General features: G+C 42.7%; 1 long non-coding RNA gene across 1 annotated transcript; it reads right to left on the bottom strand.

Moving 5' to 3' along the window:
- Nucleotides 1-788: 788 nt before the first annotated feature.
- Nucleotides 789-11,312, bottom strand: LOC150050295 (uncharacterized). Its single transcript, XR_016538721.1, has 3 exons — nt 11,206-11,312; nt 3,210-3,283; nt 789-897 (listed from the first exon to the last, which is right to left on the bottom strand). It is a non-coding gene; the product is annotated as an uncharacterized LOC150050295 (long non-coding RNA).
- Nucleotides 11,313-12,670: the final 1,358 nt, after the last annotated feature.

Raw genomic sequence — 12,670 nt, 5'->3', positions numbered from 1 at the left:
GTTACATCTGAGGCCCTGCCCACCTGTGTTCATTGACCTCATCCAAAACCACGGTGTCCATGCATATTCCAGCAAGTAGGAGTAGGGAAGGGTGAGCGTTCAGGCTTTTTTCTTCTGGAAGAAATCCAGAGGCTGCACTCTTCAGTTCTTCTCAAGCTCCACAGATCACACACAGTTGCCAGGAAGGCTGAGAAATGCAATCTTAGAATGCAGGCTTCTATTGCTCTAGGAGAAACTGAGGGATCTGACTGCTGCCCTTAAACCCATAGGTGAGGCGAGTTTTAGAAACCAGGCACTAGGTATGAGTTCAGAGGTGGTAAGACTAAAAAGGTAACATTGTGGGAAGGGTTCATTGCTCTCCCTCCCCGTCATAGTGAAAGCGGGTCACAAATACCAAAGTTTTAGACTTTGTTCTGGAAGTTAGTTGCTTCTCAAATCAGACACATCTTCAAGATGGCCTGACCTGTTAACAACCAGATGGTATGGGACACTGTGGGCTCACACCAGTGAATCCTTGCTACTCAGAAAGCTGAGATATGAGAATCATCACTACAAGCCATCCTGGACAGAAAAATCCCCAATAAATGGACAAAAAGCTGGACGTAGAGTTGTGGCTCAAGGGTGAACCATCTTTGAACAAAAAAGCTAAGGGCCAGAACTCTGGCCCCGGCTCTGAGTTCAATTCTAGTAAACACACACACACACACACACACCCCAGATTGCTGGGCCTACCCTCAGAGTGCCTGAATCTAACCAGTTCCCAGATGCTGCTGGTGTCAGGTCCAGGAACTCGGAGAAAGTGGTGCTGCAGACAGCTCTTGACAGCACTAGAGAATGTAACATACTGAACTTCTCAGAACGCTCCCATGTCCACGCCCTCTTGATCTTCATGTGGCTCTGCACTCAAGGAAAAAAAAACAAAAAAATAAAACAGGGTTGGTTTAAAAAGCCTGCAAATCGAGGTCATAGGATATCAGTGCCCATGAGTCTCTCTCCACTTTCTGGCAAGGACTGGCAGTGCCAGCTTCTACCTGGACTTATCTCTTTGTTTTCTATGTGCAAACGCCTAGATCTGGGTTTCTCCATCAATGGTAATGATGGGTATTATAGTCCAAGATGCCAGGGATTATTGGGAGAGGGTACCAGCCAGGACAAAACCCTGAGGTAGGAGTCTTAAACAACCTTCAGTTGGAAAATAACTTGGCAAAGCCCCAGAAAGGGATTAAACCAGAATTTAAATGACCACATCCTCTGATTTAATAGTTCCAGGCTCAAGAATGGAGTACGTGGAAACTTTATGCTTACGTATATACAAAATACAAGGTTTGTCTATGTCTATGTAAGGAGATCATTAAGGTTATGAAGAGAAAGAGATTGTTTGGGTTCACTGTTTCAGAGATTCCAATCTAAATTGAAGGACCCATAGTCTGAGACTCTAGCCAGGCAGCCTATCATGGTTGGAGGGTGTAGCAGAGAAAACTGCTCACCTTCCTGGACTTCCACAACCTCCCAGCAGCCCTGTTGGGAGATCAAGACTGAGCCTAAGGGAGGCATTCAAGATTGAGATGATCATAATGTCCACTTTATTTGTGCCATCCAGAGAGACAGGAAATAATAAGAATGTCATCTGCAGAGTGCTGGTTCAACAAATGATGGTGCCGGGAGTGTGGCCTAACGGTAGAGTGCTTTCCTGGTATGCACGAAGCCTTGGGTTCAATTCCTCAGTATCACTTACACAGAAAAAAACTGGAAGTGGTGCTGTTGCTCAAGTGGTAGAGTGCTAGCCTTGAGAAAGCCCAAGGACAGTGCCCAGGCCCTGAGTTCAAGCCCCAGACTGGCAAAAAAAAAAATAAAAATAACGTAGAACCTCTCTAGAAAGCAATATGGAGGTTCCTGAAAACACCTAACAGAACTAGCCTATGATCCAGAAATCCCACTCTGGGGAATTTATGGAACAGATTGCTAGGATACAGTAAAGCTACCAGCACAACTATGTTCACTGCATCACAATTCACCACAGCAAAGATCTGGAATCAGCCCAGATGCTCCTCAGTGGATGAACTGATCAAGAAGATGGGTATATAAATACAATACTCCTAACTCATTCATTAGAAAGAATGATATTGTATCTTTGGAAAGAAATGGAAAAAAGTGAAGTCTGGGCCAGAGACACAAAAGATACATATTTTTCTCTCATATGTGGAAGCTAGGATTTTCTTATAAACATATAATAAATATATGTGTATAAATATGTGTATATAAATGCATTAACTGAAATAGTATAGATTCAGAAGAGAATTAAAACTATGGAATTCCTTAGGCTAAATCAAAGGTCAACAAAATAAACACCAGGAAATAAGTACTTGAAAGGGTTGGGGTCAAGGGGAGAAAGTAGGCCAATGAAGAGAATAGAGAAGGGAAAGAGTGCAATAAACAATGCAATTCATATCTTACAAAATTAAGCAAAGTGAGGGAATAAGTGGGTTGGGAGGGATGGATGAGATGTTGAAAGGGGTAAAATTGATCGAGACTCACTGTACTTACAAACTGCTTTGTTGGAACGCAACTTCTTTGTACAACTACTTAAAGATAATAAAAAATACATTTTTTTAAACTTAGGTCTATGTGCACCCATTTAGAATAATTTGAAATTACATGAGTCTCCATGGTGTAAATATGCTAAGATGATAGGTGTGAGCCATTGGCATCCAGTTTCCAGGATTCTTTATGTATACATAAACACTGGGGCATTGGTTTACTTCGGTAGAGTTGAAACCAAAATCCAGAAATTAAAATGAAGCATCTGTGCCTTATATTTGCAAATTGCCTTTCCATTTTCTTTATGAAATACTGCACCCAGCTACACAACCATAAGGCAATAAAAGAATAATAAATTAATCAGTGTTAGCATTCTGTCAACACAGCTCTGCATACTTAGGGAGATTCAGCCATCTCAATTAGGGAGAGATGGCTTAGAACTTTTTCAGTGAATGAATGGGGTGTGTGTGTGGTGGGGGAGGGGAGCAAGAGAAGCTGACAGTCTCGGATGTAGTTACTCCTCAGCACTCTCACTTGCTAGACACCCTGAACAGTCCATTCATGTTTTGTGTTTCAACTGGTTCATGTGTTAATGGGTATAGTGCGGCCACAGACAACTGGCCCAGCAGGTTTGCCATGATTAGTACATGAAGTTATCAGGTGAATCTTACCTGTCTCTCCCCGACACCATTCCTAGTCCCAACATCTTCCAATGATCTCAATCTCAACAACAGCATTTTTTATTCTTGAGAAGGCCAATGTATGGAAGAAGTCCCATGGGAAAAAAATGGTTAAAGAATTAAAAGCAACCAATGTATGGAAGAAGTCCCATAGGGAAAAAATGGTTAAAGAATTAAAAGCAACCAGTGTGTGTGTGTGTGTGTGTGTGTGTGTGTGTGTGTGTGTGTGTGTGTGTATGCCAGTATTGGGACTTGAACTCAGGGTCTGGCGCTGTCCACTAATTTGTCTTTTTTTTTCCCCCAAGGATGATACTCTCCACTTGAACCTCAGCCCAGTTTCAGTTTTTTTTGGTGGTTAATTGAACAGTAGAGTCTCAAAGAGTTGGGGTTTTTGTTTTGTTTTGTTTCATTTTTGTTTTTGCTCAGGCTGACTTTGAGCCATAATCCTTAGATCTCAACCTTCTGAGTAGCTACAATTTCAGATGGGAGCCACCAACAACCAGCTAGTTTTAATGCTATACTATTATTTTGGTTAGGAGTATAGTACACGGGTAGAGTGCATATTTAGTATGTGTGAGGACCTAGATTCAATCCCTAGTGTACATACATAGAAATTCTTAAATTGACATGTAGAAATTGTACATACTTATAGGTTGCAGCGTGACATTGTAGAATATGCATATAATGTATGGTAATAAATGATGAATGTTAGCAGTTATCTGTGTTGACAAAATTCAAAATCCTCTTTATTCGTGATTTTGAAATATTCAATTAACTGGCATTAGCCACAGTTATCCTTTCGTGCCCTGGAACATTGGAAGGAACGCCAAAGGCAAGCTCAAACAATTTGTAAGCACATCTATTTTTCCCATCATGAGCAGAGACACTGTCTTAGTCCTTCCAGGATCCCTAAATCATACCTAGGACCATTTCGGAGAGTTTTGGATCAAAGTGTCTTTCTTTTTTTCTTTCGTCCTTCCTTCCTTTCTCTCTCTTTCTTACTTTCGTGTGTGTGTGTGTGTGTGTGGTGTGTATGCCAGTACTGGGGCTTGAACTCAGGACTTTACACTGTTTTAGCTGTTTTTCTCAAGGATGGCACTCTACCACTTACACCATAACTTCCAGGTTTTTTTTCTGGTTAACTGGAGGTAAAAGTCTCATGAACTTTTCTGCCCAAGCTGGCTTTGACTCAGGATCTTGAGGAGCTGGGACTTCAGGGGTGAGCCACTAACCAGTTCCTGACTACAAAAGTCTTCTCTAGAGAAAGCTAGTGTAGAATGTTCAGAACCTAGCCATGCCCCCTAGCTCTATCTGTTGGAAGCACCAACACTGTTGACACCCTGAGGCTCCACCTCTCTCACTGGGGCATAAAAATCTGAAGCCAAACCAGAGTCAGCATGAGTTCTTCCATGAGAGGACAGGATTTACATCACCTCAGTCTCCACAATGGCAAGCAATAGCAGCTGAATAAATACTTGCAGGACATATGAGAGATGGAACATACCACCTTATAACTACATATATTTGCTTTTAACTGAATTCTATTGCTTTTCATACCTACAAAAGGCATTTAAAAATTAAAACACACCTAAAAAGATCAAATCACTCAACATTATGGTGAATGAAAAGAATCACCTAAAAAGCTGGATTTGGTGGCTCACACCTATAATCCTAGCTATTCAGGAGGCTGAGATCTGAGGATGGCATTGAGAAGCCAGGAACAAGGCAGGAAAAATCCACGAGACTTTTATCTTCAAATAACCATCAAGGTTCCATAAGTGAAAGTGTGGCTCAACTGGTAGAGCACAAGCCCTGAGTGCAAAAGCTCAGAGACAGCATCCAGGACCCAAGTTCAAGCCTTAGTCCCGGAACCTAGAAAGAATCCTCCACAAACATTTATCCACATATAAAACTAACTATAAGCAAAGGCTATAGATTGTGTAATAGTTCGAGATCTACATATTATATAATTGTTCAAGGTCATGAGCTTTGAAATTAGACATGCTTGAATTTGAATTCAGTCATATCAATTTTTAGAGGTATGGCCTTGAAGAAATTCCTCTGTTACCTTCATTTCTGTGGAAAACAGATAATAAAACCTACCCTAAGACTTATTGTGGTAATAAATTAGTTGCCACACAGGAGACCTGAGGATAGTCTCAAATACAAAGACATAACTCAGAAGGTTAACAATTCTGTATACATATTTAAATGAGGTTCTATTGTCCATCCTTGTTTCTATTTGCTTTTCTCTGTAAAAAAAATGTGAGTTACCACAGTTCTGTGGTAGTACACACAGAGACAATCCCTTCTGTCTGATGGCTATAGTGTATCAACACATAGATGTATGTAACCAGCCCTCTACTGCTTGTGTTCCTAATATTTTATTACTGTAAAGAGCCACAATAAAAGAAACCCTTGTCGCACATATATTTTTTCACATTTGGATAAGTATTCCTATTGGATAAATTCCTAGAAATGAAATTGCTAGAGCCAAGTGTATAAAAATTTTAAATATTTGAATAAATAACTTGTTGAATTGCATCTCTAAAAAGATTGCATTCCTTTATACTTTGATCAATGAGCATTTTTTTCCTTGCTCTATGTTTCTGTACATTTGTTCAACCAGACTCCCCAATAATTTATTTCAAATGTCCCAGTAGTTATAGAATTAAGCACTTCACCCTCCTGGCTCTGCATTGCAGTTCTTTATCATTCCCCAAGATCATAAACAATTCCCAAGAACTTAGCAACCAATTTTGTGCAGCAAATATCCAGATACATGGCTTGACAAGGGATCTTTATGTCATTCCCAGAAGGGAAAGGAAGAAATGTTGGAATTTCTCCCCATCCCCACTCCAGCCATGGCCAACAGAGTAGAACATTTAAAATGAGAATCATCTACTAAATTTCTGTGGCCCAAGACCAGGGCAAGAAGCTGTTTTTGTTTGAATCTCACTGAGTACAAAGCCTTTCATCCAGGTCCCCACCTTTGGTGGAGTGGTAGTTCTAGGTACTCTCCAGACTCAGGTAGGCCCGTAGGACTAGAGGTAGGCTTCCCAGAAGCTGAACAGCGCCACCAAGCTGCCAGGCTGCTTCACTGACAGCTAAAATCTGGCGTGTGTGTGTGTGTGTGTGTGTGTGTGTGTGTGTGTGTGTGTGTGTGTTATATGTGGACATGTGTGTGTGTGTGTGTGTGTGTGTGTGTGTGTGTGGTATATGTGGACATGCATGCCAGTACTGGGCCTTGAACTCAAGGTGAGGATACCCTTAGCTTTTCCACACAAGGCTGGTGCTCTACCACTTGACCCACAGCTCCACTTCAAGCTTTTTGGTGGGTGTAATTGGAGATAAGAGGCTCACAGACTTTTCTGCCTAGACTGGCTTTGAAGTAGGATCTTCAGATCTCAGACTTCCAAATATTTAGGATTACAAGCGTAACTCACCAGTGTCTGGTTTGTACTTTGGTTTTGCTTGGTTTTGTCTTTTTTTTTGGGGGGGGGGGTAGTGGGGATGGAACCCAGGGCATTGTACTTGCTAGGCAAGTACTTTGCCACTGAGTTACATCCCAGACCTGTACTTTGGTTTTTTACTACCAAATTTGATTCAAAAAACTAATGCAGGCTGGGAGTTTGGCCTAGTGGTAGAGTGCTTGCCTAGCATGCATGAAGACCTGGGTTCAATTCCTCAATACCACATACATACAAAAAAGCCAGAAGTGGTGCTGAGGCTCAAGTAGTAGAGCTCTAGCCTTGAGAAAGTCCAAGGACAGTGCTCAGGCCCTGAGCTCAAGCCCAGGACTGGCAAAAACAAACAAACAAACAAACAAAAACACACAAAAAAACTAATGCAACGTTTAAGAGTTAGATACTGCAAAGTTTATAACAAAACCCTCTTGTGCCACCTCACTCTCATCTCAGAGTCAGTAACTTTAATTCTGTGATCGATCATTCCATACCTGATTATGACATAGCCCCCCCCCCTTTTTTTGAGACAGGGTCAGGTTGGTCTTGAACACACAATCCTCCTACTGAGATTACACGAGCACCTGACTGGCTAGTGTTTTTCTCTTTGGGTTAGTACTAAGGCTTGAACTCAGGGCCTTGAGCTCTCATTTGGCCTTTTCTGCTCAATGTTGGCACTCTATCACTTGAGCCACACATCTACACATCTACTTTCCCCTCCTTCCCCTCCCACCCCAATTGGAGATGAGAGACTCATGGATTTTTCTTCTCAGACTTCAGCTAAGAAGCCTGTATCTTTTCTTAATCATTAATTTTTTATACTTAAAAAAAATAAAGTCTCCTGTGTAAAAATAAAGATCTCTACCCAGTTCCATTTTTCCCCTCTCCAATTTTCTTCCAAATAATTATAATTTTCTATTAAATGATATACTGTCAGATTATTTATTTGCACTGGAGTTGTGATGGTGATTACAATGCTTTTTATGTAAATTGTTTTCATTTCTTTAATGATCATCTCATGTCTTATTTGCTTAGTTTCCTGATTCCTTCCACAGTCCTTTGCCTGAACTCCAACCCCAAATAATCCACTCTGCTCTACACTGAGTCTAGGGATGGGCTAGTTAAAGTGTGTGTGGGGGGGGTTGGGGGAGGAGAAGGGGTAGCAGTTTTCCTAGGCCTTACTAGGAATACCAATTATCAGCTTTAACCTCAGATTAGGGAGTGAGTGGCTCTGTGTGCGGAGGGGGAAGAGGACAGCCATCTGGGTTTACCGGGCCCTCCAGGTAAAGATACCAAACTTAAGCCCACCCGAGTTCAGGTTCCAGGTGTTCCACTCCAGCCAAGTAGCAATTTACAAGGCTGAGGCAGCTAGGAGACACAATCATCTGCAGCCCCTGCCCCAGGCTCTGGGCTCCACCTTAATCCCCTCCCCCTCCAAGGCCAGCAACAACCTGAAGCAGGGTTTAAACTGTGTGCTTGATCCTGAACCCCTCCTCCATCCCCTTCCTCCCTTTTCTAACATCTGAGTCAGCACTTCAATCTCAGCTCTTCCCAAGGCTTCCACATTCCCCAGCCTTTCCCTCTCAGACCAGAGCCCTCCCTCCCACCTCCCTCTTCTCAGGAAACCCTCCCCAGGGCTGGCTGCCCCAGTGTTTTCAGTCTTACTGTGAGGAGGAGGAGGCTGGATTGTCAGTCCATATCCTCACCCTAGCTCTCATTCTGAGCAGTTCATACTAGTTAAACAGAACCTCAGCTCTGCCGTTTGCGAAGGGAGCAATATGTCCTGTTCCTCCACCATTTACCTGGGCATTGGTAAGGGCAAAGTGGAAATAACCATGCCCCTCCCCCTGTCATTCCTGGCTCTTCCCTTCCACCTTCCACTGAGGTCCAGCCCCATTGGCTCCTTGCAGGTTTCCATGTTTCCACCCACCTCAGGGACCTTGCTCTTTCAGTAGGTGAGCATTTGGCTTTTTTTTTTTTTCTTGGCCAGCCTTGGTTCTTGAACCCTGGGTTCAAGGCTTGGGTTTTTGGGTCCCTGTGTTTTTCTTTTGTTCAATGCTAGAATTCTACCACTTGAACTACAGCACCACTTCCGGCTTCTTTTATGATTAATGGAAATGAGTCTCTGGACTTTCCTTGCCAGGGCTGGCTTCAAACCATGATCTCAGCCTCCAGATAGCCAGGTTTACTGGCAGCATTTGATTATTCTGAAATTTGGCTATACTGAAATCCAGCCTCTGCTCAAGCCTTACTGACATTCATGGGCAAATGTTATGTGGCATCATAGAATTCCACTGTTAGCACAGACTCAAAAGATGGCCATTTTATCAGCTCCAAAACTGCCTAGATCAGTCAGGTCCTGGAGGCTCATACACGTAATCCCAGCTACTGAGGAGGTTGAGATCCTGAGGATCACATTTTGAAGCCAGTATGGGCAGAAAAGTCCTGTATACTATCTCCAAAGTAACCAACAAAAAGCAGGACTGGTGGCATGGTTCACGTGGTAGAGTGCCACCCTAGCAAATGTGAGGTCCTGAGTTCAAATTCCAGTAGTGGAAGAAAGAAAAAAAAATCAAGTGAGAAAAATTGGCGAGAGAGATACTCCTAGTCTCCTTTAACCTAAGGAGCGAGGGCTGGCAAAAGTGGGGCTAGGCTGCTCAGCTTCTAAACAAAGACACAAGTTTGTGATAGCACATATAATGAAATTCCTTCATCCACAAAATTTCCTTGTGGTTTTTTTTTTCTTTTTTTTTTGTGGGTCATGGGGCTTGAACTCAGCCTGGTAGCACCCTACCCCTGGGCTCTTCAGCTCAAGGCTACCGCCCTACCCTTGAGCCAAGTCCCACTTACCATTTTTTCTAGAGGTTAATTGGAGATAAGAGGCTCAGGTCCTTTTGTGCCTGGGCTGGCTTTGAACCTTGATCCTCAGATCTCAGCCTCCTGAGTAGCTAGGATTACAGGTGTGAGCCACCGCCCGGCTCTTTGTGGTTTTTAACAGTCAATTCCCTCCCTAGAAGACACGGGGATGGTTTCTGCCACCAAATGCTGTTTTCTCTAGATGTTTATTTTCATGGGAACAAAGAGTGTGGATCTTTTCCCTCCCTTTTATAGCTTTATTGAGGTAAAGTTGTACCTAAACTAAAACTATGAAAGGATACAGTTTGAGGTGTTTTAACAATCCCCCTCAAAACTGATTTCCATGGCCCTCTCCCCACCCCTGGACTGATCTACTTTGTTACTATAAATGCCTACATGTCCAAGAATCTAGAATCACCCAGTGTTCTATTGTGTTTGGCTTTGTTCACTCAGCATAAACCTTTTGATTCACCCATGCTGTTAAATATCAACAGTTCATTCCTTTTTTTTTTTAATTATATGAAAGTCCCACAATTTTTCCACTCACTTTTTTTTTTAGTTGTCTGTTGTGGGACTTGAACTCTAGACCTGGGCACTGTCCTTAAGCTCTTCAGCTCAAGGCTACCACCCTACTCCTTGAGCCACAGTGTCACTTCCTGATTTTTAGTGGTTCATTGGAGATAAGAGTCTCTAGGTCTTTAGTGCCCTGACATCCTCAGATCTCAGCCTGAGTAGCTAGGATTTCAGGTGTGAGCCACCATGCCCAGCTCTCCACTCACTTTTGGTGAACATGGCTGTGTCTCACAGTCTGGAACTTTTGTAAGAAAAGCCACCGTGGCTGGGTTCTGGTGGCTCACACCTGTAATCCTAACTACTCAGGAGTTTGAGGATTGTGGTTCAAAGCCAGCCAGGACAGGAAAGTCTAGGAGACTTTTATCTCCATTTAATTATTACTCCTCTCCCCTCCAAAACAAAAAGCTGAAAGTGGAGCTGTAGCTCTAGTAGAGTGTCAACCTTGAGCTAAAAAAGTTAAGCTACAGGGCAGGGAGTTTGGCCTAGTGGTAGAGTGCCTGCCTAGCATGCACGAAGACCCAGGTTCAATTCCTCGGTACCACATACATAAAAAAAGGCTGGAAGTGGTGCTGTGGCTCAAGTGGCAGAGTGCTAGCCTTGAGAAAAGCCCAAGAACAGTGCTTAGGCCCTGAGCTCAAGCCCAGGACTGGCAAAAAAAAAAAAAGTTAAGCCCAGGCTCTGAGTTCAAAAATCACAAAAGAAAAAAAAAATAAGAAAAAGAAGCAAAGGAGAGGAGAAGAGAGGAGAAGGGTGCGGGAGATAGGAAGAAGGGAAGGAAGGAAAGAAGAGAGAGAAAGCAAGTAAGCAGCTGTTTGCAATCCACGGAAAGAGGCTTTAGGATAAGCTAAACCTTTCTACATCTGGGACCTGGATTTCTCAGGTACAGTGGCCCTAGCACTAATGTGATCTTCCGGATATCAGTTCCCAGCCATTATCCTAAGACTTAAACAGGACATATTAATGCATATTTGTTAAAAAAAAAAAAAAAAACTAGTGTGTGGAGAATCCAGTAAAGAACAGGGTATTAACCTCAAAATATCCTCTTACAAGACAATAGTAAAATAAAAAAAAGGGGGGGGGAGGTGGAACCATACCTTTATTAGCCCAGTGCCCTAGGAGACATCACCTCAATGACCAAGGTTAAAAGCCATGTCACATGCTCCCTGATGTGAAGCACCAAGGATCTAACTTCTCCCAGTAGCATTCTGATCAGAAAGGAATGCTCTGAATCTAATGAGGAGAAAATATCAGACAAATTCAATGCTAGTGACATTCTACAAAACAACTTGCAAGTACTCTCCAAAAATGTCAAGGTCACGAAAGACAAAAGAAGGCTGAAGGACTGGCCTTCACAGATAGAAGGAAACTAAAGAGCCCAGAGGACTAAATACTAAATGAAAATAGTTATGCAGGACATAATAGGGACAATTAGCACACCTGAAAAGTGGATGTCATATTAAATGATGCCATTGTTAAAAACTGTCCTTGTTCTTAAGCAGTATATAATGTGAATATAAAGGCATAAAATGGGTATGTCTGAAATTCTAAAATGACATAAAAAGGATATATAGAAAATACTACCTATATGCATATATGCAGAGCAGAGAATATACAAATTTAACACAATGTATTAATTTGTTATTCTGATTGATAAATATAGAACCTGTGCCGGTAGTTCATAGTTCATGCCTGTAATCATAGCTACTCAAGAAGATAAAATTGGAGGATCATTATTCAAAAAGTCAGTCTAGGCAGGAAAGTCTGAAAGATGCTGATCTCTAATTAACCACCTAAAAGCTGGAAGAGTTGTGCCTCAGGTGGTATAGTGCTAGCCTTAAGTGATAAAATGTAAAGGATAGCACCTAGACCCTGAGTTCAAGCCTCAGGACTAGTGTCTCCCCATTCCCTACACACACACACAGTTCACTTCTGGGGCTTGAAATGGCCTGGGGATTTTCTGAGCTCTTTTGCTCAAGGCTAACACTCCACCACTTGAACCACAGCTCCGCTTCTTGCTTTCTTGGAGGTCATTTATTGGAGATGAAGCTCATGGGCTGGCTTGGAACCGTGATCCTCAGATCTCAGCCTCCAGAGTAGGTAGGGTTACAGGTGTGAACCACCAAGGGCCTAGGCTTATAAACTCCTCAATTCTTTTCCTCGACGGCTGAAAAGCCTTCCGAGCATCTATTCGGCAACACCCTCTCCTGTCTACTGCGTGCAAAGCCCACCCTGTTCCAAGTGCAGTAACCATGTTACCTCCCTGGGAAGTGAGACTTGGGGGGGATTGATTTAACTTGCCTAAGGTTTCTAATACCGACTTGTCTCTCTCGGTGGCCAAGAACCTCGATCGAGGCAGAGCCTGCCGTGTCTTTAAAACCGTTGGGGCCTTCAATCAATATCTTGTAGTTGACTCACACGTGACGGGCACCTACTAGAGCCCTGTGAGGAACCAAACAGCAAATAGGATTTAAAAAAAAAAAAAAAAGAAAATGCCATGCCTCGAAGGGCACTGCGCCGTCAGCTCACACCCAATTTAGCTCATTTTTTGGCCCAATGACC

The sequence above is a fragment of the Megascapheus bottae genome, chromosome 18, assembly GCF_031878675.1.
Source record: "Megascapheus bottae isolate mThoBot1 chromosome 18, mThoBot2.hap1, whole genome shotgun sequence".
NCBI classification, from domain to species: domain Eukaryota; kingdom Metazoa; phylum Chordata; class Mammalia; order Rodentia; family Geomyidae; genus Megascapheus; species Megascapheus bottae.
Note: the sequence above shows the minus strand (reverse complement) of the source record. Positions and strands in the feature narration are given on the sequence as shown.